The sequence below is a fragment of the Urocampus carinirostris genome, chromosome 1 (genome assembly GCF_059441175.1).
Source record: "Urocampus carinirostris isolate Australia breed hairy pipefish chromosome 1, RoL_Ucar_1.0, whole genome shotgun sequence".
NCBI lineage: Eukaryota > Metazoa > Chordata > Actinopteri > Syngnathiformes > Syngnathidae > Urocampus > Urocampus carinirostris.
The window spans coordinates 69,809,312-69,834,710 of NC_142349.1; the positions used below are offsets into that span (position 1 = coordinate 69,809,312).

The window sequence follows — 25,399 nt, forward strand, 5'->3', positions numbered from 1 at the left end:
TAGTTTCAATTTTAATTGCGAAATTTAAAACGTCCCATTACCTTACCCAACCATTTTGAAGGTGACGTTTGTTATTTCTTTTGTTTTTTTTTTGGTTAATGGTAAGTGTGAAGGGATACTTTTTTCAAGCAGATCTAAAATAACTTATCGTGGTAATCATTACTATGTTGTTATATTTTTGTTACCAGATTGTGTTTATTAGAAAGGTGTTTTAAAGTAGGAACAGTCAACCACAAAAACTGCTGCCTTATATGAAGACACGGGCTGATTCAGATATTGTCATGATTACTGACGTTATTCAGCTGTGCCCGCTCCTTTGGTGCCAACTGCCGGGGGTTCTGATTGGCTCCTGATCAGTATTTGAACCCATTCCTGTCTGTCCCCTTTTGTCAGTCTGTCTGCGAACTTCAGTGAACACTAGGCAAGCCTTTTTCGACTCTGACTCCCACCTGTCCCGTTTTTTTTGCTTCGGTCTGTCCCCGCCTTTGACCCGTTTTTGATCCTGACCACGTCTGCTTTCCCGTCCCGGTTTTCAACCTCTTTTTGTCCCCGACTACGTATTCTGTCCTATTCTGGCTTACGAATCGCTTCCAACCACGTTTTTGCCCTCTGTCCCGGCTACCGACCCGTTTTTTTCTGTCCCTGACACCGCCATCGCTCGCCACGGAAGATCCACTCCTGCGTACCAGAGCGACTTGCTTCCTGCATCCAGCAAACACCGGATTCTTCCAATAAAACTTGTGACAAACACAACGCAAGTGGGTCCTGTTTCCGTTCTGGTTCTGACAGGTGTGTCATTTATCGGTTTATATTTCAATGTGAAAAAATGGAATACATGACCATGTATTTAAAATATTTTTCTTGCCAGTTAGAAATCAAATATCCAACAGAATCTCAATTACCAATCATGGGTGAGCTATTTTTATAACTATAGCCCTTAATCATAAGAAGTTTCAAAGAGCTGTACAGACTATTATTATCCGATCCTCTGATCTAAAAGCTAAGGAGTGCAGGGAAACTTCAGAATGAAGGAATTAAAAAACCTTGAGAAGGGGCCGCACATGTAATCCCCCTTCCAGGATGATCAGGCTGACCAGAATGTTGCAAGGGCATCAACAAACAATATTCATAGAGTACATAATCAACATGAAATATAGGTCATTCATAAGCTATAGAATTTAAGTGATTTTTAAGCCTGGATTTAAACAGTTCCACTGAGGTTGCAGACCGAATCTCAGGAGCATTCCACAACACCCGGGCCCGAATGGAGAACTCAGGGTTGAGCTGTGGATTTCTTCTTGGATCTGGGATCAAGTAAACAGTGATGTTTTCAAAATGTGATACTAATACATACACACACACACGATTGGCTAAAGTTGTTCGGAGGTAAAGGGGGCAGATCCTTTTTATCATTTACAGGCTCGCATAGGCTAAGGGGCAAAACAAAGCCTGCAATTGGCCGAAAAAGATGAATGTGAATAGCAGGTTTGGTTGTCTACGGCATAGAGGAAACATGTTTGACCATTCTGTATTTGTAAATATTTTACTCTCCTGGATTTACTACACTCACGGATATAAGAGGACCATGGTTGCACATTATTATTGAATGCAACGACTTCGGTGAGCTACTCCGGCTATATATTTTCCCTGTATCTTGTTTCAGAGTGATATCGATGTTTCTGTGATGGGTCTTTTTTTAAATTAAACTCAATTCCAAGTGTTTATTGCCGTATGCACAGTAAAGTTGCGAGCGAAAAAGAAAATATAAACTAAGGAATGGTTGGCATTACTTGAATCCCAAGACTTTAACCTTCCGAATGATATTTGGAACGATGCATTTGAGTGACATCGTACGGACACCGCATCCTCACGTGTCTACGACACGTATTTGCTTCTTTGCAAGCTTTGGGAATGTTAAGGGGGTAATAAGTTTGACTGAACTATCTGACTGTTTTGTCGACGTTCCCATTGTAGCGCCTTATAATCCGGTGCGCCTTATGTATGGAAAATATAGGACCAAAAACTATTTTTTTGGGGGCGCGCCTTATAACCCGGTGCGCCCTATAGTGCGGAAAATACTGTAGTTTATTTTGTCTTTTATTAGCATATTTGGTATTGGAGTCATCCAAAAGTAATTGAAAGTAATCCAGTTAAAGTAACCTTACCCAACCCTGCTTATTAATATGACTATCCAACTAGTAAAGGTTATAGAAATCTAAACCATAGTCATAATAGTTTCGTGGCATATTGCATGAGAACTTATAATACTGTATAGGAAACAAAAAGAAAACTTTATTTCAAACATGGAGTTTAGCATCCTGACAGCCTGTATGGGGCTGAGATGAGATGTGAGGGGGATATAGCAGCTCAAGTTCTTACAGCGTAATGCCGAAATTCTGTGCTTTTTATCTTTTTTATTTTTTTAAGTGAATTCGGCGTTGAGCGACATACAATTTGCTACCTTGGTGCTTTGCATTCTTCATTTAAGGTTCACGATATATTATTGTGTTAACGCTATAAACACACAGAATTGTTGCGGCAAATTAATGAGGATACATTGGCATTATTAATCGGTGTAAGTTACACTGTTCAAATAGTGTACTCGGAATACTACTAAAACGAGTTAATTATCACACAAAAACGATCTTATCTAGTGCAACAATTGCAGCTGCCCTATTGTTTTATTGTCTGCTCCTATCTTCGGTGTTTTTTCTTCCCGTTTTGACAACTACACTATGGATTACTTCTATCCTATGGACATGGGTTTTAGCGCACAAAAAATGCGTGTATTCAAGGAATTTCAACTCCTTGCCCTGAAGAATTCTCGTGCCAGCGTGATGAAGGGGCCTATCGTGGAAGAAGAGCCGGAGCTAGCGAAGCGGCTAGCGGCGTTATAAGTCTTCGGTACCATCCGTAAGCATGGTAAATGCGAACTCACGACCAAATAAGATCATCGAGTGCTGGTGGAAAACATCGAAGCGCACAGGGAGCGCAGTTGCTGTGTTTTGCGGAAACGTGGCTCACGTTTAGCATTCCGGACGCTAACGTGTAGCCACCCGGAGCTACCCGGAGCGATCCGGCTTCAACGCCGCTAAACAGAGACACGAAAGCCGGGGGGAATCGGAGAGGAGGCGGACTTGCTAACACGAGGTGGTGTATCCCTGGATTTTCACAAAGAAAAGTTTTCCATCTGCCGCAGGGATGTCGAACTTTTGGACTGGCGTGACGTCATCCATTCCGCTACAAGCACCCCTAGGGCATCATGTTCATCTGTTCATAAACAACGGGGTAGACTGCTGGAAGTGTGAATTTCCCTACGGGGATGAATAAAGTATCTATCTATCTATCTATCTAAATTCCCTTTGCGATTGACCACTCAACTTTCACTTGAACAAATTGTGTTTTTAGCCATTTTTGCCACCATTCCAAAGATGTTTTCGATGTGATTTTGCAACATTTTTGCAAAACACAGTTATTGTGTAAAAATGTAAAACCTGATTTTAACTGCAAACTCCTGAGTCAGGAAAGGCATTAAACTTTTTTAGAAGGATACATGTAAATAGAAACAATATTCTAATTTTTTGAAGTGAGCATGTACATGCATTTTTCTCCCTATGATAATATATATGTATATATATATATATATATATATATATATATATATATATATATATATGTACATTTCTTAGGTCATGAGATCAAACCTCCTGTGTGGAGTTTGCATGTTCTCTCCGTGCTTACGTGGTTTCCTCTGGGCACTCCGGTTTCCTCCCACATTCCAAAAACATGCATGTCAGGTTAATTGGCCGGTCCAAATTGTCCCTAGGTGTGATGATCGAGCGAATTGTCTGTACCTGTGTGCCCTGCGACTGGCTGGCTACCGCAGCCTCCCTGTGTGGAGTTTGCATGTTCTCCCCTTGCCTGGGTGGGTTTCTTCCGGGCACTCCGGTTCCCTCCTGTGAATGAGCGAGTGAGTTGTCTGTTGCCCTTCGGGCAGTGGGCAGGGTGTCCCCTGCCCACTGCCCGAAGATAGCTGGGATGGGCTCCAGCACTCCCGCGACCCTACTGAGGATAAGCGGTGCAGATCATGGATGGATGGATATATGTATGCACACTGCATAGACTGCCTCTAGAAGGGGTTTTTGTTTGATCACTAGATGTCACTATATTGTGTCGCTCAACACAGTTTTTCTTCCGATTTTTTTCCCAGCTTTTTGTTTTTGGTTGTCCGTAGTAGCCAAAGAGCAGACAATTATGTCAGTATTATCATGTAAATAAAAAGCTAATTTCTTGACCTATAAGTATCTTTAAAAATGCATGTTTACAGCGGGGCACATACGTATTTAGTCTACCACCAATTTCTCCCAGTTGCAAATATTAGAGGGGGCTGTGGTTGTCACCATGGGTAATCCTCAATAATGAGAGACAGAATGTGTAAAAAAAAAATGCAGAAAATCACGTTTTTTATTTATCTTTAACATTTGATTTGCAAATCATGGTGGTAAATAAGTACCATATTTTCACGACTATAAAGCGCACCAAAAAGCCGTTATTTTTTTCAAAAGATGACCATGCGCCTTATAATACAGTGCGCCTTATATATGGTTGAATATTGAGTCGCAAGGTCTCGCAACTCAGGCAAGCAGCCGCCGACCAGATTTTACCCCATAGGCGGAGTAGTTTTTGGGGATATATATATATATATATATATATATGTGTGTCTCATCTCATCTCATTAGCTGCACCGCTTATCCTCAGTAGGGTCGCGGGGGTGCTGGAGCCCATCCCAGCAATCATCGGGCAGTGGGCAGGGGACACCCTGAACTGGTTGCCAGCCAATCGCAGGGCACACGGGGACAGACAACTCGCTCGCTCATTCACACCTAGGGAAGATTTGGACCGGCCAATCCACCTGACATGCATGTCTTTGGAATGTGGGAGGAAACCGGAGTGCCCGGAGGAAACCCACGCAAGCACAGGGAGAACATACAAACTCCGCACAGTAAGTCCGGTAGCTGGATTTGAACCCACACAGGAGGTTTCCAAGACCTTAGAACAGTGCCGCACACGTGTTTTCATTTCCTAACCAACCTGTCAATCATCATTTGAATCGGTCACTATTGGCTAAAGTTATTCTGAGGTAAAGAAGGCGGGTCCTTTTTAGGATTTACAGGCTCGCATAGGCTAAAGTGGGGCAAAACAAAGCCTATGATTGGCCGAAAAATGGCAGTGTGAATCCTAGTTAGGTTGCTTTACGGCATGGAGAAAACCTTTTTTTAACTTGTCTGTATTTGTAAACAGGAATTATGGGGATAAACAGGCAATTAGCAATAGGCAATGTCTATCGATGCAGATGCTTCTCTGGGAATTTATTGCATTGTTATTGAACGTGATGGCTGCAAGACAACTTTGGTGAACTGCACCAGCTTCATATTTTCCCGGTATCTTGTTTCAGACTGATCTTGATGTTTCACTGATGAGCCTATTTTTTTAAATTCAATTCAATTCATATTGTTTATTGTCATATGCACAGTAAAGAACCACGTTTCCCTGCACACTGAAATTCTTACTGTCTACACAGTTGTCACCGAAAAAGAAAATAGAAACTAAGAAATGGTTGGAATTAATTGAATCCCAAGAGTATAACTTTCCTAATAATATGTGGAATGACGCATTTGAGTGATTGGTGACATCGTACTGACACCGTGTCCGTAAGTGTCAGAGACACACGTATTTTCTTTGCGAGATGTCGGAATGTTAATGGGTTGATAAGTTTGACTGAACTATCTGACTGTTTTGTTGACGTTCCCACTGTAGCACCATTTAGTCCGCTGCGCCTTATCTGTGGAAAATATAGGACAAAGAACTATTTTTGGGGGGGGGTGCGCCTTATAGTCGAGCGTATACGGTATTTGGTAAATAACAAAATTTAATTTCAATAGTTTATTATGTACCTCTATAACAGAGGTTAAACATGTTCTATAACTCTTCACAAGCTTTTCACACACTGTTACTGGTATTTTGGCTCATTCCTTCTTACAGATCTCATCCAAAGCAGTGATGTTTGGCCTCTCGTTGGGCAACAGGGAATGTTAACCCCCTCCACTGATTTTTTTTAGGTTTAGATCTGAAGATTGGCTGGGCCATTCCAGGACATCAAAATGCTTTTTGCAAAGCTTCTCCTTTGCTGCCATAGCTGTGTTTGGGATTATTATCCTGCTGAAAGACCCAGCTACATTTCATATTCAATGCCCTTGCTGATTGAACAACATTTTCACTCAAAATCTCTTGATACATGGCCCAAAGAAGAGGAACATGCACATTTGGTGGTTGACTACATACTGTTCTGAAGTCATGAGATCGAACCTCCTTTGTAGAGTTTGCATGGTCTCCCTGTGCTTGCCTGGGTTTCCTCCGGACACTCCGGTTTCCACATTCCGAAAACATGCATTTCAGGTTAATTGACCGGTCCAAATTATCCCTAGGTGTGAATGAGCGAGTGAATTGTCCGTCCCTGTGTGCCCTGCGACTGGCTGGCAACCAGTTCAGGGTGTCCCCTGCCCACTGCCCGGAGATAGCTGAGATGGGCTCCAACACCCCCGCGATCATACTGTGGATAAGTGGTGCAGATAATGAATGGATGGATAATGGTGGTGAGTGGTTAAATAATGCACACTTTCCCTTTAAGCTGCAGTTCAAGCACCATTAAACACATCTTCCACTTCCCTTACCTGCAGTCCCATGACTTTTGCTTCTCATTTTAATTACCATTTAGATAAAATATTATTTGATTGGGGCAGCACGGCGGCGCAGTGGTTAGTGCGTGTGCGGCACAGTTCTAAGGTCTTGGGAACCTCCTGCGTGGGTTCAAATCCAGCTACCGGACTTCCAGTGCGGAGTTTGTATGTCCTCCCCTTGCTTGCGTGGGTTTCCTCCGGGCACTCCGGTTTCCTCCCACATTCCAAAGACATGCATTTCAGGTGGATTGGCCGGTCCAAATTGTCCCTAGGTGTGAATGTGCGATTGAGTTGTCTGTCCCTGTGTGCCCTGCGATTGGCAGGCAACCAGTTCAGGGTGTCCCCTGCCCACTGCCTGATAATTGCTGGGATGGGCTCCAGCACCCCCGCGACCCTATTGAGGATAAGCGGTGCAGCTAATGAGATGAGATGAGATTCTTTGATTGGGTAAAAGGTCTTTTCCCCTAACCACTTATTGTGGTGTGTCTTGGGCAAGTACAGCTTGGTGTTGCCCATCCCTCTCCAGGCAAACAAAGGTTAACGTTGCAAAAAATGAAGCGGTAAGCATAATTTGCAAACGGCTCTGTCTAAATTATATATATATTTATTTATATATATATATATATATATATATACCAGAGCCATATCCCCCTAGTGGGAGGTGGCTAGAGTCATTTTTTGACTCTTTTTGGGAGATTGGTTCAGAGGAGGGGGATTCCCAGCCCCTCGCTCAACCCAACTGAGGTGTTGGGAGTCATTAGGTGACCAAACCCCCCAATTCCTACTCTTAATGCCGAGCGCCAAGCAGGGAGGCAATGAGTACCAATGTTTAAGTCTTAGGTATGACTCGACCGAGGCTTGAACCACAACCTCCCAGTCTCGGGGCGGGCGCCATACCCCCAAGGCCACCGAGCTGATCTAAATACAGAGGAGTATTTTATCTCATCTCATATCATCAGCTACATCGCTTATCCTCAGTACAGTCGCGGGGGTGCTGGAGCCCATCCCAGCAATCATCGGGAAGTGGGCAGGGGACACCCTGAACTGGTTGCCAGCCAATCGCAGGGCACACGGGGACAGACAACTCACTCGCTCATTCACACCTAGGGACAATTTGGACTGGCCAATTCACCTGAAATGCATGATTTTGGAATGTGGGAGGAAACCGGAGTGCCCGGAGGAAACCCACGCAAGCACGGGGAGAACATACAAACTCCGCACAGAAGGTCCGGTAGCTGGATTTGAACCCACGCAGGAGGTTCCCAAGACATGAACTGTGCCGCACATGCGCTAACCACTGCGCCGCTGCCAAATGTTTAATCTCAAAATCATGCAAACCGAGTTTCCAGGACAGGCCCCAAGCAGACAAAATCCTCAACCAATTGCATTGCTTTATTAGCTCACGTTGACTATTTCCACTCTAATTCCATTTTTCAAATTGAGCTGCTGCCTGCATGTTTTTATTAGGCCGCCTGACCTTTGGAGGATCAAAGTGGAAAGAAAGTGTAATTTGTATGCAAGCTCAGGCCAGCAGTATAGGCAGGAAGCTGGACAAACAGTCTGACACTAGCCGGGAAAGAAAATATATATATATTTCCCTACTGCTAAGATTACCAACCCATAATTTATGGAACACCATGAACATGGTGCCTTGGAGAGTTTATAAAGTAAATAAGAGTGCAGATTGAGGAATCCTATTATTTTGTGCACACACAAGCACAGAAAAAAATAACCTTCCTGCTTGAGAAATGAAGGATAAGATGGTTGTCGGTAGGGTCATTTAAAAGATGCATGCAGTAACATTCCCATGTTGAAAGCTGTACAACACTTAGTTAGCAGCCTCCCTCTAATGCCCTTATTTCATCAGGCTGCAAAAAAGCAATACGTCTTCATTTTCTACTGTCATCCCAGACTGGCCTCGATCTGTCAATTTGCCAACCTTGGGGAGAGGTGCTGCTGACGAACATCAGTTCAAAGGAAATGCCGGTCCAGGGCCAATCATTGCTTCACTCTATTTTCTTGTAATATGCAAATCTATTTACGCGCACGAGTTTTACATGCAGAGCTCACTGCCCGATATGAATAAGTAACCTCGATTTTCTGAAGACTAATTCTCAGTCGACACCAATGTTCCCTGTAATTTTCCTTACGGGTCTGAGCGTTCACACAAAGTCGGTGAGCATTGCTTGAAACAACACTGAGCAACAGCAATCCCAAGTGTGGCAACTAAGTCATTATCAAACAGGTCCAAAACTTGACATCAAATTACATTTTGCTGAGTTTCCGGCAATGCAAAATGATTTTTCTCTTTTGAATGAATTGACTCATGTACTATTGCAAAGGTTGTACGGCCTACAAACCTCGTTTGTTCTTACAATTCTTTCACAAGATATCCATTTCTTTTTATTTCCTGATATATTTTGTCGCATAATATTAACATTTTTGGGGGCTTATTTAGTCGGTTGTAAGATACAGATAGGTACTTAATCACATTTTTTAGTGGAAGTACAATGTTGGCAACAAGATTCACTTTTTCTTTCTTTTTCTTCTTTTTTCCGTGTTTTTTTCTTTAAATTCCTTTAAAAAAAAGCTCGTTGTGTTTATTTTTTTCCGAGCTGTTACTTTTTTCTTTTTGTTTTTTTTTCCTACATTTCTTTCTTTTCTTTTTTTCATCTTTTTTCTAAATGTTTCCTTCTTTTTTCTCTTCCTTTTGTTTCTTTTTTTCTCAGCTTTTCATTACTTTTTCATTTTGGTATTTTTTTCTTTTTTGTTCTTCCTTTAAGTCATTTTGTGCATAATTTTACATAATGTTTGGTCATGTTGGGATTAAAGAAGCAAAAACAACCCGAAGAGCCGTTTAGGACCCGAAAGAGCGGGTTCCTTTTAGTGAGCCGAGCCGAAGAAGCCGGTTCCCCGACAAACTCTACTAACTTTACTCAACTTCGTTCGACTTTGACTCGACTTCAAAATATCGCATTTAGGAAACAACGTCAGGTGAACCCGTGTATTTTTACCTTCATGCACTGTAACTTTGACTTAAGTCGCTTCTTAATTGGTAATTTTGAGCCCTCATTTTTGTGCGCCGGCTAGATTTTCTTGTGCGCTGAGAATGTGCGAGCAGTGCGCAACTGCGCACGCGCGCAGCTTAGAGGGAACACTGATGCTGGGTCTTGTTAGTTTCCTGAGAATCTACTGCCCCTACTGGTTACTTGTTTGGCATGTAATAATAAACATTATACTAAAACCATTGCTTTTCTGGTTAGTCACATTGCAGTGCTATTATTTCAAACAGCACTGTATTTCTTTATCAACGAATCGACAGCCCGGCGGTTAAGGGTTTAAAGACTTTTGGATTCAGTTTTATGTAGTCTTATTTACATATGCCAGTCTAGCCAGGAAGTAGGGTTATTTTTTTTGAATGTGTTGATTCAATCATCTGGATGTTTGCAACACGCCTACAGCAACAAATCAGTCTCCCTTTGGCAATTCCTGACCTTGTTGTGTCAATCTTGTGTTCTGAATCAGTCGGAGCTCAGAATAACCCGGGCACATCCGTTTTTTTTTTTCTTTTCACTATTTTTTTTTTTTTTTTTAGGAAGGGTTGCTTATCCACTAAAAATGTTTTATCTTTGTCAAGGTCGGGACTTAAGGGTGACACATTGACTGTTCCCCTGTGCTTGTCTTTGAAATGTGTCCTGTGCCAAGCAAATGAAGACATGGTGGACTTGTAAATACAGTAGAAAAACGGAAACACAGAGTAATAAACTATTATTCTTTATCGTCACAATGTATTTAATGTTGATTATGAGTACTTTGGGTAGCACGGCACGTGTGCGGCAGTAGCTCAGGAGGTAGAGCGCTCGTCTTGGGATCAAGGGATCCCAGTTCGAATCCCGGCTCGTCCGTGTTACATGTCGAAGTGTCCTTGGGTAAGACACTGAACCCCTAATACCCCCAATAAGCAGGTTAGCGTCTTACATGGCTGCAATACAAGGCCGCTATTGGGAAATGTGGAGCACATTGTAAAGCCCTTTGGGAAGTCATTGACTTGAAAAGCGCTATATAAATGCAGATCATTTCATTTCATTTCACAGTTCTGAGGTCAAGAAATCCAACCTTCCTGTGTGAAGTTTGCATGTTCTCCCCGTGCTTGTGTGAGATTCCTTCGGGCACTCCGGTTTCCTCCCACATTCCAAAAACATGCATGTCAGGTTAATTGGCCGGTCCAAATTGTCCTTAGGTGTGAATGAACAAGTGAGTTGTCTGTCTCTGTGTGCCCTGCAACTGCCCAAAGACAGCTAAGATGGGCTCAAGCACCCCCGCGGCCCTACTGTGATAAGCGGTGCAGATAATGGATATCTTGAAAAAAAAAAAGGATCGTTTTGCTTTCCCTAATATTTGATTTTAAAATACTTTACTATTTTTACAAGCAATGACGAAGATTACTTCTTTTTTCCAATCTAAAATCTATATCTTACATCTAGACAATCTTTTTGACTGTGAAAATTGCAAAAATAATTGTCTCCTAGATTATATATAGGCAGCCAGTATTATTTTTCATGAATAACAGACTTTCCAGAAATGGTTTTAATGAAACTAAACAAATAAATACACAGTATTTTTAGAAATAAAGCACAAACTTCTGCTTTTACTTACCTATCATTGATTTGGGATTGTTAATGACATCCTGCAATATGGTACAGCTTTGAGAATGTTGACATAAGTCTGCGAACATCACAAAACGACTTTGAAATAGTTAATATTACAAGATTTAAAGTCAGTCAACCAAAATCTGAGTTTGGATGCATATGAATGTTTCTTTTTGCCCTTCTATAGTTCCCAGTATCAGGCCAAGCCTCCTAATCTGACTCTGATACAGCACCTTTATCATTCGGTCACCGTTGTTTCGGTATAAAGCGTCATCCCACTCTTCAAAGATGAGATGGTGAGATAAGGATGGTGTAATAAGTGTTCATTTTACCTCTGAAAAGTGATGAGTCCCAGGGACTCGCATGCTCAAAAATCTATGGGTCCCAACAGAGATCTATGGGTCCCCAAAATTTAGTGTTATCGAGGTTGAAATTGTAAATAATATAATAAAATCTATATATTCATTCAGTTTTAATCATCAAATTATTAATTTATTTTCTGCATCAAATTATTGTTGTTAATATACAGATTAAAGAGATAACCACAAACCTGTCTTTTTTCATTTTCTCCTTTTATACTTCTTCTTTGTCTTAACTTCTTTACACAACATAATAATTCGTAATATAATGCATCAAAGCAAGTGAGCCGTTTGAGAGCCGTCTCTCTTGAATGAGTTGAGCCGAAAAAGCCGGTTCTCTAAAAAGAGACGGACTTCTCACCACACAACTCGAGACCGGCGTGCAGACGAAAACTCGAACCGCGAGACCAAAACAACATCTGCCGGATCTGCCTGACGAAAAGTTTGGAGTGCGGTATATCTTTGTTTAAAAAAAATTTAATCGGGTAATCGGGTGAAAATTTTGTGTCAAAAAAGTTGCGCCCCGGGGACGCACGTTGATTTGAGACTATGCGTCCCCAGCAAAAAAATGATGCGTCTTTGACGCAGGGACGAGGGCAAACGAGAACACTGTAATAGTCTGTAATAATAGTCTGTGGTTTGCAATAACCTGTGCAGCCCTTTGAGACTCTTTGTGATTAAGGGCTATACAAATAAAAATGACTTGACGTGACATGAGCCGGACTTTCGCTACGACGGGCAATAATTACATTCCAAAAAAGTCAGTATTTTATCACGCTAACTCGTATAGCATATCAACATCTTCCTGAAGCCCTAACGCAAACCAATAGCAGACTCGTTTTCTATATGAACTGGGGCATTTTTGAAGGGACTAATCGGAATGACAGAGTCTCTGTTTTGAAGGAATACATTACAATGAATCTCTTTTACGGACTATAGAGCACACCTGATTATAGCCGCACCCACCACATTTTAAGAGGAAAACTGATTTTGTACATACACAAGCCGCACCTGTATATTAGCCGCATGCGCCCACATTAAAAAAAGCAACAGTCCAAATATCACAGCCGGCAAAATGAACGGAAAATGATACCAGTATTTAACGTTTGATGCAGACCTGCAGAGTCCGGGTGCCCGTTGAAAGTAATCCAAGGAAAAAAGTGTATATTTCCAAAGGTAAGGGTGGGAAAAATATATATCCACTATTGTCGGCCGCGTCCACAAACATGTCTCACCTTTACTCAACTTTACGTCAGCCCACGTTTGCCCAGCCCCTTCTTTCTCATTTGCTTGTGCAAAACATATCAGAATAAGTTTCTAAAATAAATACATTACAAAAATATACAGTTGTAAATACATATTATACATGGTTACACATGTTTACAAAGAAAGACGATACACTGAGAGAGTTTTCAAGGCTTTAATAATAATATTACAACTTTCATCCCAAACCGTGCCTGTGAAGGGTAGCAAAACGCTACTAGCAACACGCTCGCGACAAACTAAATGGCTCTGTTAAGAAAACATACCATACTTATTCAATCCACGGCACACCGTCCTCATCAGGGTAAAGAGACTATGTCATATAGACGTCGTCCCACGCTCCCTTATTTAAAAAACACGCTAGCAACACGCTCGCAAAGTAAAATATACGTGCAGTAGCTCTGTTTCCTTCTTTATCGGACTGCTCGATTGCATTTAGCATTAAAGCTGGGTCATGTGCCTTTTTTTTTGCAATTTGCATGATGAGGGTATGTTGTCGCAGTCTTCCTCGGCGCATATGGGGTTTTGGGGTTTTTAAGGGTTATTGATCTATCTTCGTTATTCATTATCCATTATCCGTTATCGGTCAGTTCATAATACGCTACAAAGCCTAGGAGCCGGGACACTTACTCTCAGCCAAAAGGCCAAGCTAAGGTCCTAGTCCTAAAGCCATGCTGCGATCATTGCGAATGCACCGTTCCCGGAGGTACTGCAATACCGGGCCGATGCGTGGAGTGGACAGAGCAAGCTCATATTCCATCTCCGAAATGCAAAAATCAAAGATGGTGACTTCATAGAAAGTACACAAAAGGGCCAAGCTAAGGACCTAGCACATCGATTGTGACTACATGGATATTCCACCGGTCCAAATCTTACCTTTTGCACTCGAGCGCCGCTGGCGGCTGTTAGAAAAATTACATAAATTGGCCGCATCACTGAATAAGCTGCAGGGTTTAAAGTTTGGGAAAAAAGTAGCGGCTTATAGTCCGGAATTTACGGTATGTGGAGGAGCAAACCCCTACTTGAAAACTGGCTTAGAGAGGGATGGGCGCCGCCAGGCTGTACTTGCCCAAGAAACAACTTTGGAAGTGGTGCCCCGATCCATGAACCATGTGAATCATCTCATAAAGATGGCTTTCCCCAAGAAACCCTGAATCTACTGTAATTTTGGTTTTATTTGAGAAGTATAATTTGTAATTTAAATTTGGTCATTACAATAATGCATACCTGAATAGTCTTCAGTACACCTGCAACCACAGAGAAGGTTCATGGAAGGATGTTATAGTTGAGTAGCAGCTGTAAAGTCTCATGGAAAATAACAATAACAATATAAAAGGTGACATTTGAAGTGTTATCATGTAAAAGCATATCAGTTACAAAAACTGACATCAAATTTGAATAATGCTTGGATCAGAGTCCTCATAGGTTGGCACAACAAGGCTAATTTCTATTCTTCTGTAATCAGGCAAGGGGTTGACAATAAGTACATCAACGTGATGAAATGGCATTCAAATTTCATCCCGTCCTGTTTTTATTGTTCAGTCTACGGCACTACACTGGAATTATAATCACCCTAAAAGGCCCTGAAGATGCTCTACATCTAATTATTCATTTACCAAATAATGATACGCCATCAGAAGCGAGTAAGGGTTTGGCTTGTTGCTCAAGGTTAATTCAACACGGTCATGAATGGGCATGAGTCAATCTCGCAACCTCTTGGTTGTGAGACAACCGATTTTCCACTAAACCGCACCAACCTCAATTTTTATATACCTTAAATTCCGGACTATAAGCCGCTACTTTTTTCCCAATTGTTCAGCCCTGCGGCTTATTCAGTGAAGCGGCTTATTTATGGAATTTTGGCCACCAGCGGCGCACTTGTTTAAAAAGTAAGATTAAGACCAGTAGAATATGTGCGCCAAGAAAGACTGCAACCTCTAAGTCTATGCATACATTATCTGTTGAGTAAAGGTACGTTCCAATAATGAGGAAGGCGCTCTTGATGGCGATAGTTATGAGGAGGAAGATGAGGACGATCATCCGTGAATTTCACAATTGCGGGATGCTTTTTTATGACAGGCACATTTAATGCATTGCGAGCGTGATATACTAGCGTGTCGGTACCTTTCAAAGGCACGGTTTGGGATGAAAGTTATATTATTATTATTAAAGCTTTGAAAACTCTCGGTGTACCGTCTTTCTTCGTAAATATGTGTAACCATGTATAATATGTATTTGCAACTGTATAGTTTTGTAATGTATTTATTTTAGAGATTTATTCTGTTATGTGTTCTACGGACGAATCAAAAATAAGGGGCGGAGCAAACGCGGGCTGATGGGAAATGTGGTAAAGCTGAGTTACCTGTAGATCTGTCTGTTGTCGCAGCGGACAATAGTGGATATATATTTGTCCCACCCTTAACTTTGTTTCCTTGGATTACTTTCAACGGGACCCCGACTTTACAAGTCTGCAACATACCTTAATTACAGGTATCATTATCTACATGTGATGTCAACTGTGGTTCTGGATTTGTGTACTAACTATGCAGTTGGCCTGGACGGATCTATTGACACTAACAAAGATGTTATATAATTAAATTGTGAATATGTTTGATTTTCGAGAAGGTTTGTTCAAACCTCACTTTGTGTTTGCTGTTAAAAACGTAATATTTGAATATAATATTGTGAATGTGCTTAATTGCTGTTGAGATTGTCATGATTGTTTTCTGTTTTTAGTGTCAATAAATTTGTTCAAACCAAAAAAGGTGGCTTTATAGCGTATTATAATTTGACTGATAACGGGTAATGGATAATTGATATAGATATATTAATAATATAGAATATATAGATCAATAAACGTTGCAAAATCCCCCCCTCTACAATTGTTGAACTTACAGCTTGGCTCGGGATAAACTTGTGGCTGTGTCACAAGCTTTAATGTGGGCGCCCGCGGCTTATAAATGGGTGCGGCTTGTGTAAGAACAAAAGTGTCAAATCACTCCAAAAATGGTGGGTGAGGCTTATAATCAAGTGCGCTCTATAGTCTGGAATTTACGGTATATATTTTTAACCTTCTACGGCAGGCTTGTCAAACTCTGTTTGGCTCTGGGGCCAGATCCTGACTTAAGGTTCTCAGGTGGGCTGGATGAGTAAAACAATATCAACCGGACTGGGATCTTTTCTAAGTATTTTACACTTTTATTCACGAACAATTTTCATTTTGATACCAATCTCTCAGAATAAAATAACAGGTTCATAATTTGACTGGCTAACACAAGAGTCAAGCAAATCACTCACTCACTTCATCAATACCTTCCCTCATCCCACTACCATCAGTGCGTGGATACAAGACAACAAAATTCAGGAAGGCCCACCTCTGGAAAAGCCTGATCCCCTTTGCTATCTCCCTTCATTGTGGTTGCTGTTTACGTTTCACCGGATGCTAACGTTCCACCGGATGCTAACGTTAGCAAAGCGCTAAATCTCCTGCCCGCTGCTATCAATAAACAGCAGCACGCACACCCCGACAGAGCTTTTATCATCTTCGGCGACTTTAATCGGGCATGCTTAAGGACTGTACTTCCCAAATTCATTCAATACGTGGACTGAGCAATTAGGGGTAAAAACACTGGACCGTGTGTACAGTAAGATCAAACATCTAGTTGGATCCGGCCATCTCTGTCTGTCCCTCACCCCCTCATACACCCCCCCTCCGGAGGAAAACAAAGCCTATGCAATCAAGGACAATACAAACATCTTCTTTGTTCCTTTATCTCTTTGTTTTCTGTATCCTCACTGTACAATGTGGACCCGGAGTGCCACGTCCAATTTCGTTATCACAATATATTCAACCCATGTTGTAACAATGGCAATAAAGGTATATTCTATTCTATTCTATTTTAAACACCAGGCCTTGTTGACCCATCCAATAGTCTGTCCCAATTGTCCCACTGTTTACCATTCTGTCGTTTTTATGTAATGTAATGGCTGTTATTTTCCTGGTACAGTCGGTGGAAGTGAATTTCTCTTGGGGGACACACCATTTTTGTGTTTGCCATTGAATCGGCATGCCGGGTGAGTGGTTACCGCAAAAGCTCCAAGTTGGGAAGTCCAGGTTTCCTCCGGGCACTTAGTTTTCCTCCCACATCCTAAACACATTCTTGGTAGATTGGCAGGTCCAAATAGTCCACTGGAGTGAATTAACAAGTGTTTTGTCTGTCATTGGGTTCCCTGCAACTGTCTGTCAACCAATTGAGGACGTCCCCTCCCCCCTGCCTGAGGACAGCTTATATGGGCTCAAGCACACCCAAGACCTTAGTGAAGATAAGGGGTGAATAAAATGTATGGATAGATTGGAATTGAATGTGTTAACATTTTTTTTATATTTTCACTGTTGAGTAAAGGCAGCCTTGCCTTTGAACCAACTCACCATAAACGTCACAAACTCAAGTGGTAGCTATTGCTAAAAACTTCAGTTGTCATTCTGCTTGAAAATAAAAACATAAATACATTTGAAAAATATGTGTTTTAGACGTGAATAGGTAATGACATGTCAAGTCAAGTCATGTTTATTTTTTTAGCCCTTAATCACAAAGAGTCTCAAAGGGCTGCATAGATCAAAGACTATTGCAAACTACAGACTATGATGACACCATCCCCTCATCTAAAACCTACATGAGGAAAAATAATACACATATTATCAACATAAACAAATATAGGTTATTCGTATGCTATGGAATAGAAGTGTGTTTTAAGCTTAGATTTAAACATTTCCACTGAGGTTGCAGATCGAATCTCAGGGGGAAGAGCATTCCACAGCACCAGGGACCGAATGGAAAACACTCTCAAACATGCAGATCTCTTCTTGGCTCTTGGGATCACGAGTAGACCAGGGTTTTCAGAGCGAAGGCTCCGGACCGGAACATAGGGGGAAATTAAATCTGAAAGATACGAGGGATCAAGTCCATGCATGATTTTCTATACTAACAACAGAACCTTAAAATCACATCTTAAGCTAACAGGGAGCCAATGCAGGTTAGCTAAAATCGGGGTCATGTGATCAAACTTTCTTGTCTTCGTTAAAAGCCTCACTGTAGCATTTTGTACCAGCTGAAGGCTCTTGATTTGGAACTTTGGGAGACCGGAGAGTAGTGCATTACAGTAATCCAGACACGGGAGGTAACAAACGTATGAATTATAATCTCCGCATCCGACTGAGACAACATAGTCAAGTCAAGTCATGTTTATTTGTATAGCCCTTAATCACAAGGAGTCTCAAAGGGCTGCAAAGACCACAGACTGTTCCAAACCACGGACTATTATGACACCATACCCTGTTCTAAAACCTACATGAAGGCAAGGAAAAACTAAAAAATCTCAGCATGAAGAAATAGGGCGAATTTTAGCAATATTGCGAAGATGGAAAAAAAGCTGTTCTAGTAATATTCTTACCGTGTGTTTGAAAGGACAGATCGGGGTCAAATATCACACCTACATTTTTGACTGATTCACTCTGGGTGATATTACATTTATCAATGTTCAGAGACGTTTTTGAGAACAAGTCACGGCATTTAGTTGGACCAATAACTAGCATTTCGGTCTTTTCAGAGATCAGATCAAACTTCTAGGCAGGGTACTGAAGATGTACCCTACCTTGTAAGGACCATTTGTTTTTTCTCATCTCATCTCATCTCATTAGCTGCACCGCTTATCCTCAGTAGGGTCGCGGGGGTGCTGGAGCCCATCCCAGCAATCATCGGGTAGTGGGCAGGGGACACCCTGAACTGGTTGCCAGCCAATCGCAGGGCACACAGGGACAGACAACTCGCTCGCTCATTCACACCTAGGGACAATTTGGAACGGCCAATCCACCTCAAATGCATGTCTTTGGAATGTGGGAGGAAACCGGAGTGCCCGGAGGAAACCCACTTAAGCACGGGGAGAACATACAAACTCCGCACAGGAAGTCCGGTAGCTGGATTTGAACCCACACAGGAGGTTCCCAAGACCTTAGAACTGTGCCGCACACACGCTAACCATTGCTGCCCCCATTTCTTTTTTATTTAATAAAAATACCATAGCTTTTAATAGAACTGCTTTTTTTTAAGTGCTCAGAATTTGATGGCGGGCCGGATCCAGCCAGTGGGCCATATGTTTGACATGCATGGTTCCTCAGGAATATTATGTTTTCCATGACTAATTTTTAAAATAGAAAACATTGTAGTTGAATACATGGGAGTTTTTCTTTTTTTACTATATTTAACACAATGTCAGAACTGGCCTTAGGCTAAAATTTACGCAGTGCAGGCAGCTGTAAAAAGTGACGTGTACATCAGCTCAACCCTATTAAATTATTTACGTGAGCAAGAGTTTTGAACATTTTGCAGTTTTGTTGCTCGGGGATTCTTATAACAAGGAATCAAGTAGAGGCAAAGCACAATTTTAGAAGGAATGAGTGCTATTGATATATGAAATTATTGCTACATGATACAATAAACGCTTACTATTATTTAAAAATACTCCGTATTTTAATCAACATAATCCACATTTTTTAAGACATGCCTTTTAAACATGAGCTATTATTGACACCCACTCTACAAACCGGTGGGTTAAAAATACCAGAGGGAGGGTCAAAAACTTGGGTTTATTTGACTCAACGTCCATTTTTTTTCCATTATCTATATACCAAAGGTGGCTATAATCGAGAACAGACTCATATTCACCAAATATGCATTCCTCTTCGCTCTTCCCAACCTGACACTGAATATTAATCCCTCAGTACAACAAGGGGTGAGCGGCTGTGCAATGCAACCCTTCATCAGCAGAGAGACCCGATAGCATACACTGGTTTACCCCCTCTGTATTATATATGTGTCGATACCAGTAATAAGTAAGTAAGTATCATTCGCTAAATAAGGTTATCAGCTCAAGAATGCCAACAAGTTAACTGTCATGTCCTGCACGGTTGTCATGGCGCCCAGCTGGCCCCGCCCCTTGACACCGGCTGACCTGCATTTCTTCATTACTCCTACGGGTACTTAAACGAGCTATTTGGAACTGCCCTTTGCCAGATGGTTGTTTACCCTTGTTGAAAACCTGTTCATGCCTGTTTGATACCTGTTTATTCTTGTTTTGTTTGTTGGACTTTGTTGCACTCCGGTGTAACATTCTGAGAGATTCCTGCAAGTTCTGTTTGATTCTGAGAAATGCCAGGATTGTAATTTTGCCTGCATTTGAGCCTGCTTTGTTTTGTTTTTGGTGGGTTTGTGTGTTGGACAACTTTTCTTTCTCAATTAAAGTGACAGATTGTCTACGCAAATGAGTCCTTACTTCCTGCTTCCCGACCCGTTTCGAGACAGTCCCGTTCCGTTTGATGACATTAACGTCCAACTCACCCCTGCTAAAAAAAAAAAAAAAAAAAAAAAATACGATTGATTTCCTCAGGCAAGGGCTGAGCAGTTTGAGTAATATTTCCCCAAGAATGGTGAGTTTATCGTCAGTAAAACAGGGATCTATTAAATTGTGGGGCCCCTTTGTAATCGATTTAGTTTATAGAGTTACTTTTTTGTATAAAAACCTCCGTCTTTGCATTTGTGAATTCCTTCTTCTATTTTCTTTAACTCATTTATGTCCAGAATATTCTGTAGTAAAAATTTCAAACCGCTGTCAGAACTGCTTATGTAACAGCTTTTATTCTGAAAACCTACCTACCTCCAGGAATTAAACAAACACACAGCACAGCACGGCGGCGCAGTGGTTAGCGCATGTGCGGCACAGTTCAAGTCATGGGAACCTGTCGTGGGTTCAAATCCAGCTCCAGACTTCCTGTGCGGAGTTTGTATGTTCTCCCCGTGCTAGCGTGGGTTTCCTTTCGGGCACTCCGGTTTCCTCCCACGTTCCAAAAACATGCATTTCAGGTGAATTGGCCGGTCCAAATTGTCCCTAGGTGTGACTGAGCGAGTGAGTTGTCTGTCCCCGTGTGCCCTGCGATTGTCTGGCAACCAGTTCAGGGTGTCCCCTGCCCACTGCCCGATGATTGCTGGGATGGGCTCCAGCACCCCCGCGACCCTACTGAGGATAAGCGGTGCAGCTAATGAGATGAGATGAGAGACAGAAAATTAAAAAAGAAGAATTAGAACAGCAAAGTGTGCATTCCTGCAATGACTTTAAGAGCAAACTTGTTCAAACGTTACCCTGCATAATGCAATTCAAAACTCTTACGTTTGAACAGTGCAATAGAATACCGCCATTACAAATGTGAAAAAAATGAAAGGAAAAAGAGAAATAAGCCAGAAAAAGGTAATAAAATATAAAAATAAAACAGAAAAAGGAGGAACATTTTAATGGGAAATAAAAAGAGAGAAGGAAGGAAAAATAACAAAAATATTACTTAAAATGAGCAAAAACTAATGATTTTTCCCCTACTTGGCAGAAAAATAATTAATTAAAATGATGTGCAAAAGAAAGAAAAAAAGAAAACAAATACACGTTTTAATGATAGCATGCCAGCAAAATGGTGGCTAATTATGTCAGCTCCCTCTAAATGAGAATCAACTCATGTCAAATAAATTACAATATTTTCCCAACTGCCAAGTTTTTTCCAAAAATACTTACGGTTTAGATATTATTGCTTATTATTTAAATCAATATTTTATTTTGTTTTTTTCAAATGAAGTGGGTTTTTTTTTATTACCATCAGGAGGCGCTAATTATTATACACACTCCTTTTGATGGATCACTGCAGTCTCAAAATTCTGTTTACTTCCATGCTTACTTCCGTGTACTGGCCTGAGGTAACAGGTCATAAAATCCTGACATGAGCCAAGCAGAGCACAGTCTTATATTTTGAGGCCGTGTATATTGTGTATTGCAGTGGAGCATTTTTAAAGTTTTGCCTTTATGAATTATTAGTAAATTATTATAAATGAAGGCTGCTACCAATAACATTTTTTGTGTGTTCAACCCGCAAACATCGTGCAAACGGGCCCTAGATATGCAGGATTGTAAATAATGCAAAACTGTCATGGTTGCCACGGCGCCCAATTGGCCCCACCCATGTGGCGCCAGCTGCGGCTCACTAACAGATTGGCTTTCTGTCTATTTTAAGCTCAGCGCTGTCACGTTTCCCTGTCTGTCCGTCAACGAACTTCTGCCCCGCAAGACGTGGGTTTCGTCTCGGTCCTATTTCCTGTCCGGTATTGTTCCCGTTTATTTTGTCCTGTTTAATTTCGGTTTCCAGTTTTGTTTCCGTCTATTTCTGTCCTGTTAATTATTTTCTCCAGTTTTTGTTCCCGTCTAGTTTCTCCTGTTTATTTTCGATATCCTGATTCAGTATCTTTCCTGTCTGTCCTGTCTGGTATCGACCCCATCCGTCCGATGTCAACTCGGCCAATTGGAATCGATCTCGTAGGTCTCTGGCTTCCTGTCTTTTCACACCAGACCGCTGTCTAACGTGCATGACTCCCCATATCCCGAAAAATAAAAGGCTTGTGTGAGAACATCACGCGTTTGGGTCCTGATCCGGTTCTGGTTCTTGACAAAAACACTTCAGCATGCATTGCAACTCCAAATACGAAGATTATAGATTTAATTTGAGTATGGGACTGGATTGTCCAAGTATTTCCATGATTCTTCATGCAATAAATAATACACATATTATCTATTCTCATATTATGCTAACAATTCGTATTGATCTTTTTATTATTTTCTTGGAAATGTACCCAAAACGGGTCAACAATTTTATCATTATTGATCCAGACGGTACTGTTCTGAAACCGAATATTCTTCCCAACTGGTGTGCATATAAAGATGTATTATGAAAACAGGAGGGTGAAAAAATCAATTCTCCCCCAGTGACTCCCTGCATTTTCTTTGCTAACTAGTCTAGGTCGCATTGACTTTCATTTCAGGGATTCTATTCAACATTGGTTTTTGTTTCAGAGTTATATTGTTATTCCTGCAAATACTTGATAAGAGACACCGGGGGAAAAATCATCTGTGTACTTATCATTGTGAAACACGCATCTCTTGCACTTTACTATTTGTAAACAGCCTTTTGGAGCTTAATGGCACACTTGGATCCAAGTCTTACATTCTTTATTGTCAGGAACAGAACTGAAACAGGACCCAATTGCGTTACGTTTCTCACAAGTTTTATTAAAGGAAAGAGGAAGGGCTACGCCCACAATCCGGCGTTCGCTAGGCGCGGGAAGCAAGTCGCTCTCGTACTCGGTTTTTGATCCAAACACGGAAGTGGATCTTCCGTAGCGATGTCAAGGACGGAAAAAAACAGGTCGATAGCCGGGACAGGAGAGCAAAAAACCTGGTCCCGGTCAGAAACGGGTCGTAAGCCGGGACGGGAGAGCAGATGTGGTCAGGATCAAAAATGGGTCGAGAGTCGAGACGGGAGAGCAGACGTGGGCAGAATCAAAATGGGTCGTAGCCGGAGACAGACGGGAGCAAAAATGGGACAGGTGGGAGTCAGGGTTGAAAAAGGGTTGCCTAGCATACAGTGAGGTTCGCAGACGGACTGACAAAAGAGGACAGATAGGAGTGGGTTTAAATAGGGACAGGGAGCCAATTAGATTCCGAGGTAGTTGGCGCCAAATGTTATCCTTTTCAATATGTATTGTTTGCAAAAACTATTTCGTAATATTTTATACTGATTAGCTCAGTCAGTTAAAAAGTAATTTCTTTGTAGTCACCTGCGCACTGCTGAATATTTCTGTTGGAGTCCTGTTTACGCCCTTCTACCCTGAGAACACCCAATCTCAGGAAGCTGAATAGGGTAGGGAGACTCCCTGGGAATACCAGGTGCTATCAATAGATCATTTGGTGCACGCTCCACTGAGACAGCATTGACTGTAATTAGAGCATACTTGTTGAATCTGATCCCTAATTGATTTTAAATCAAAATTAATACTATGTTACCACAAGGCTATTTTTAAATGATTCTGTTCTCTCTTTGTGTGAGTGGTAATATGGTCTGCCTCACAGTTTGACCTATCTAGTTTGAATCTTAGCCTACAGCTGCATATTTCTTTAGGATGCACATTTAATTTGCTCTGTGATTGTCCGGCGATCTGTCCAGTGTGTAGCAAGCTTCTCAAACCAATGTCATCAGGGATGCGCTCCAGTTCATCTGTGACCCTAATGAGGAAGGGTACCATGAATTATCAATGGGTACTCTCCTGGCTCAAAACAATTTCACCCTAAATTGAAAAAGGAAAAATGCAAGTTAGTTTCATCAATGACTCGGTAGCTAAATATGCTAATGTGAATGCTTGTCAGCAGTCTATTAGTATTTGAAACAGTCAATCTCTTTTTCAATTGAGAAATTAGAGTCATCAACCATGACAGCTGAATGGATACAAAGTCTGCTGTTCCAATTGGCAGATATAGTCTCCCTGTTGCCGTGTCCATTTAATGACAGGGGTTTGAGAATAATGACTTTGATAAGAGCTTATTACATGAAAACCAAATTAGCAGGGTGCTTCTAACTGAAATTAATGTCAAGGACCTGCTCGGGGTGGCGCGGAAGCACAGTGTGGGAGCAGAGTTTCGGTACACAGGTGAGTCAAAAAAGAAGTGCCGTAAATTCTGGACTATAGAGCGCACCTGGTTATAAGCCGCACCCACCACATTTTAAGAGGAAAACCGATTTTGTACTCACACAAGCCGCACCTGTATATAAGCCGCATGCGCCCACATTAAAAAATGTAACACAAACACACAACTAACCCAAACCTGACTTTAAGTCCCGCGATTGAAACAGAATGTCCTTCATTAAAGTACACAGTACAAAAATCGTAGCCGTCAAAATGAACGGAAAATGATACCATACTTAAGGTTTGATGCAGACCTGCAGAGTCTGGGTCCCGTTGAAAGTAATCCAAGGAAAAAAGTGTATATTTCCAAAGGTAAGGGTGGGAAAAATATATATCCACTATTGTCCGCCGCGTCCACAAACACGTCTCACCTTTACTCCACTTCCCGTCAGCCCCCGTTTTTTTCGCCCCTTCTTTTTGATTCGCCCGTGCAAAACATATCAGAATAAGTCTCTAAAATAAATACATTACAAAAATATACAGTTGCAAATACATATTATACATGGGTTACACATATTTACAAAGAAAGAAGGTACACCGAGAGAGTTTTCAAAGCTTTAATAATAATAATATAACTTTCATCCCAAACGGTGCCTGACAGGGCAGTTAATGGTAGCAACACGCTAGCAACACGCTCTCAACACAGTAAACGGGTCTGTTAAAAACATACCGTACTTGTAAAAATCACTGTAAACCGTCCTCATCTTCCTCCTTAGAACTGAAGCTATCAAAGTCGTCTTCTTCAGTGTCGGAAAGAAACTTTGTCATATAGACGTCGTCCCACG

At 41.4% G+C, this 25,399-nt stretch overlaps 1 protein-coding gene and 1 pseudogene across 5 annotated transcripts in view; one reads left to right on the forward strand and one right to left on the reverse strand.

The window, feature by feature from the left end:
- astn1 (astrotactin 1) overlaps positions 1-25,399 on the forward strand; it is a 542,394-nt gene that overhangs the window by 8,113 nt on the left and 508,882 nt on the right. The window lies entirely within an intron of this gene.
- LOC148376695 (U2 spliceosomal RNA) lies at positions 13,693-13,830 on the reverse strand (annotated as a pseudogene).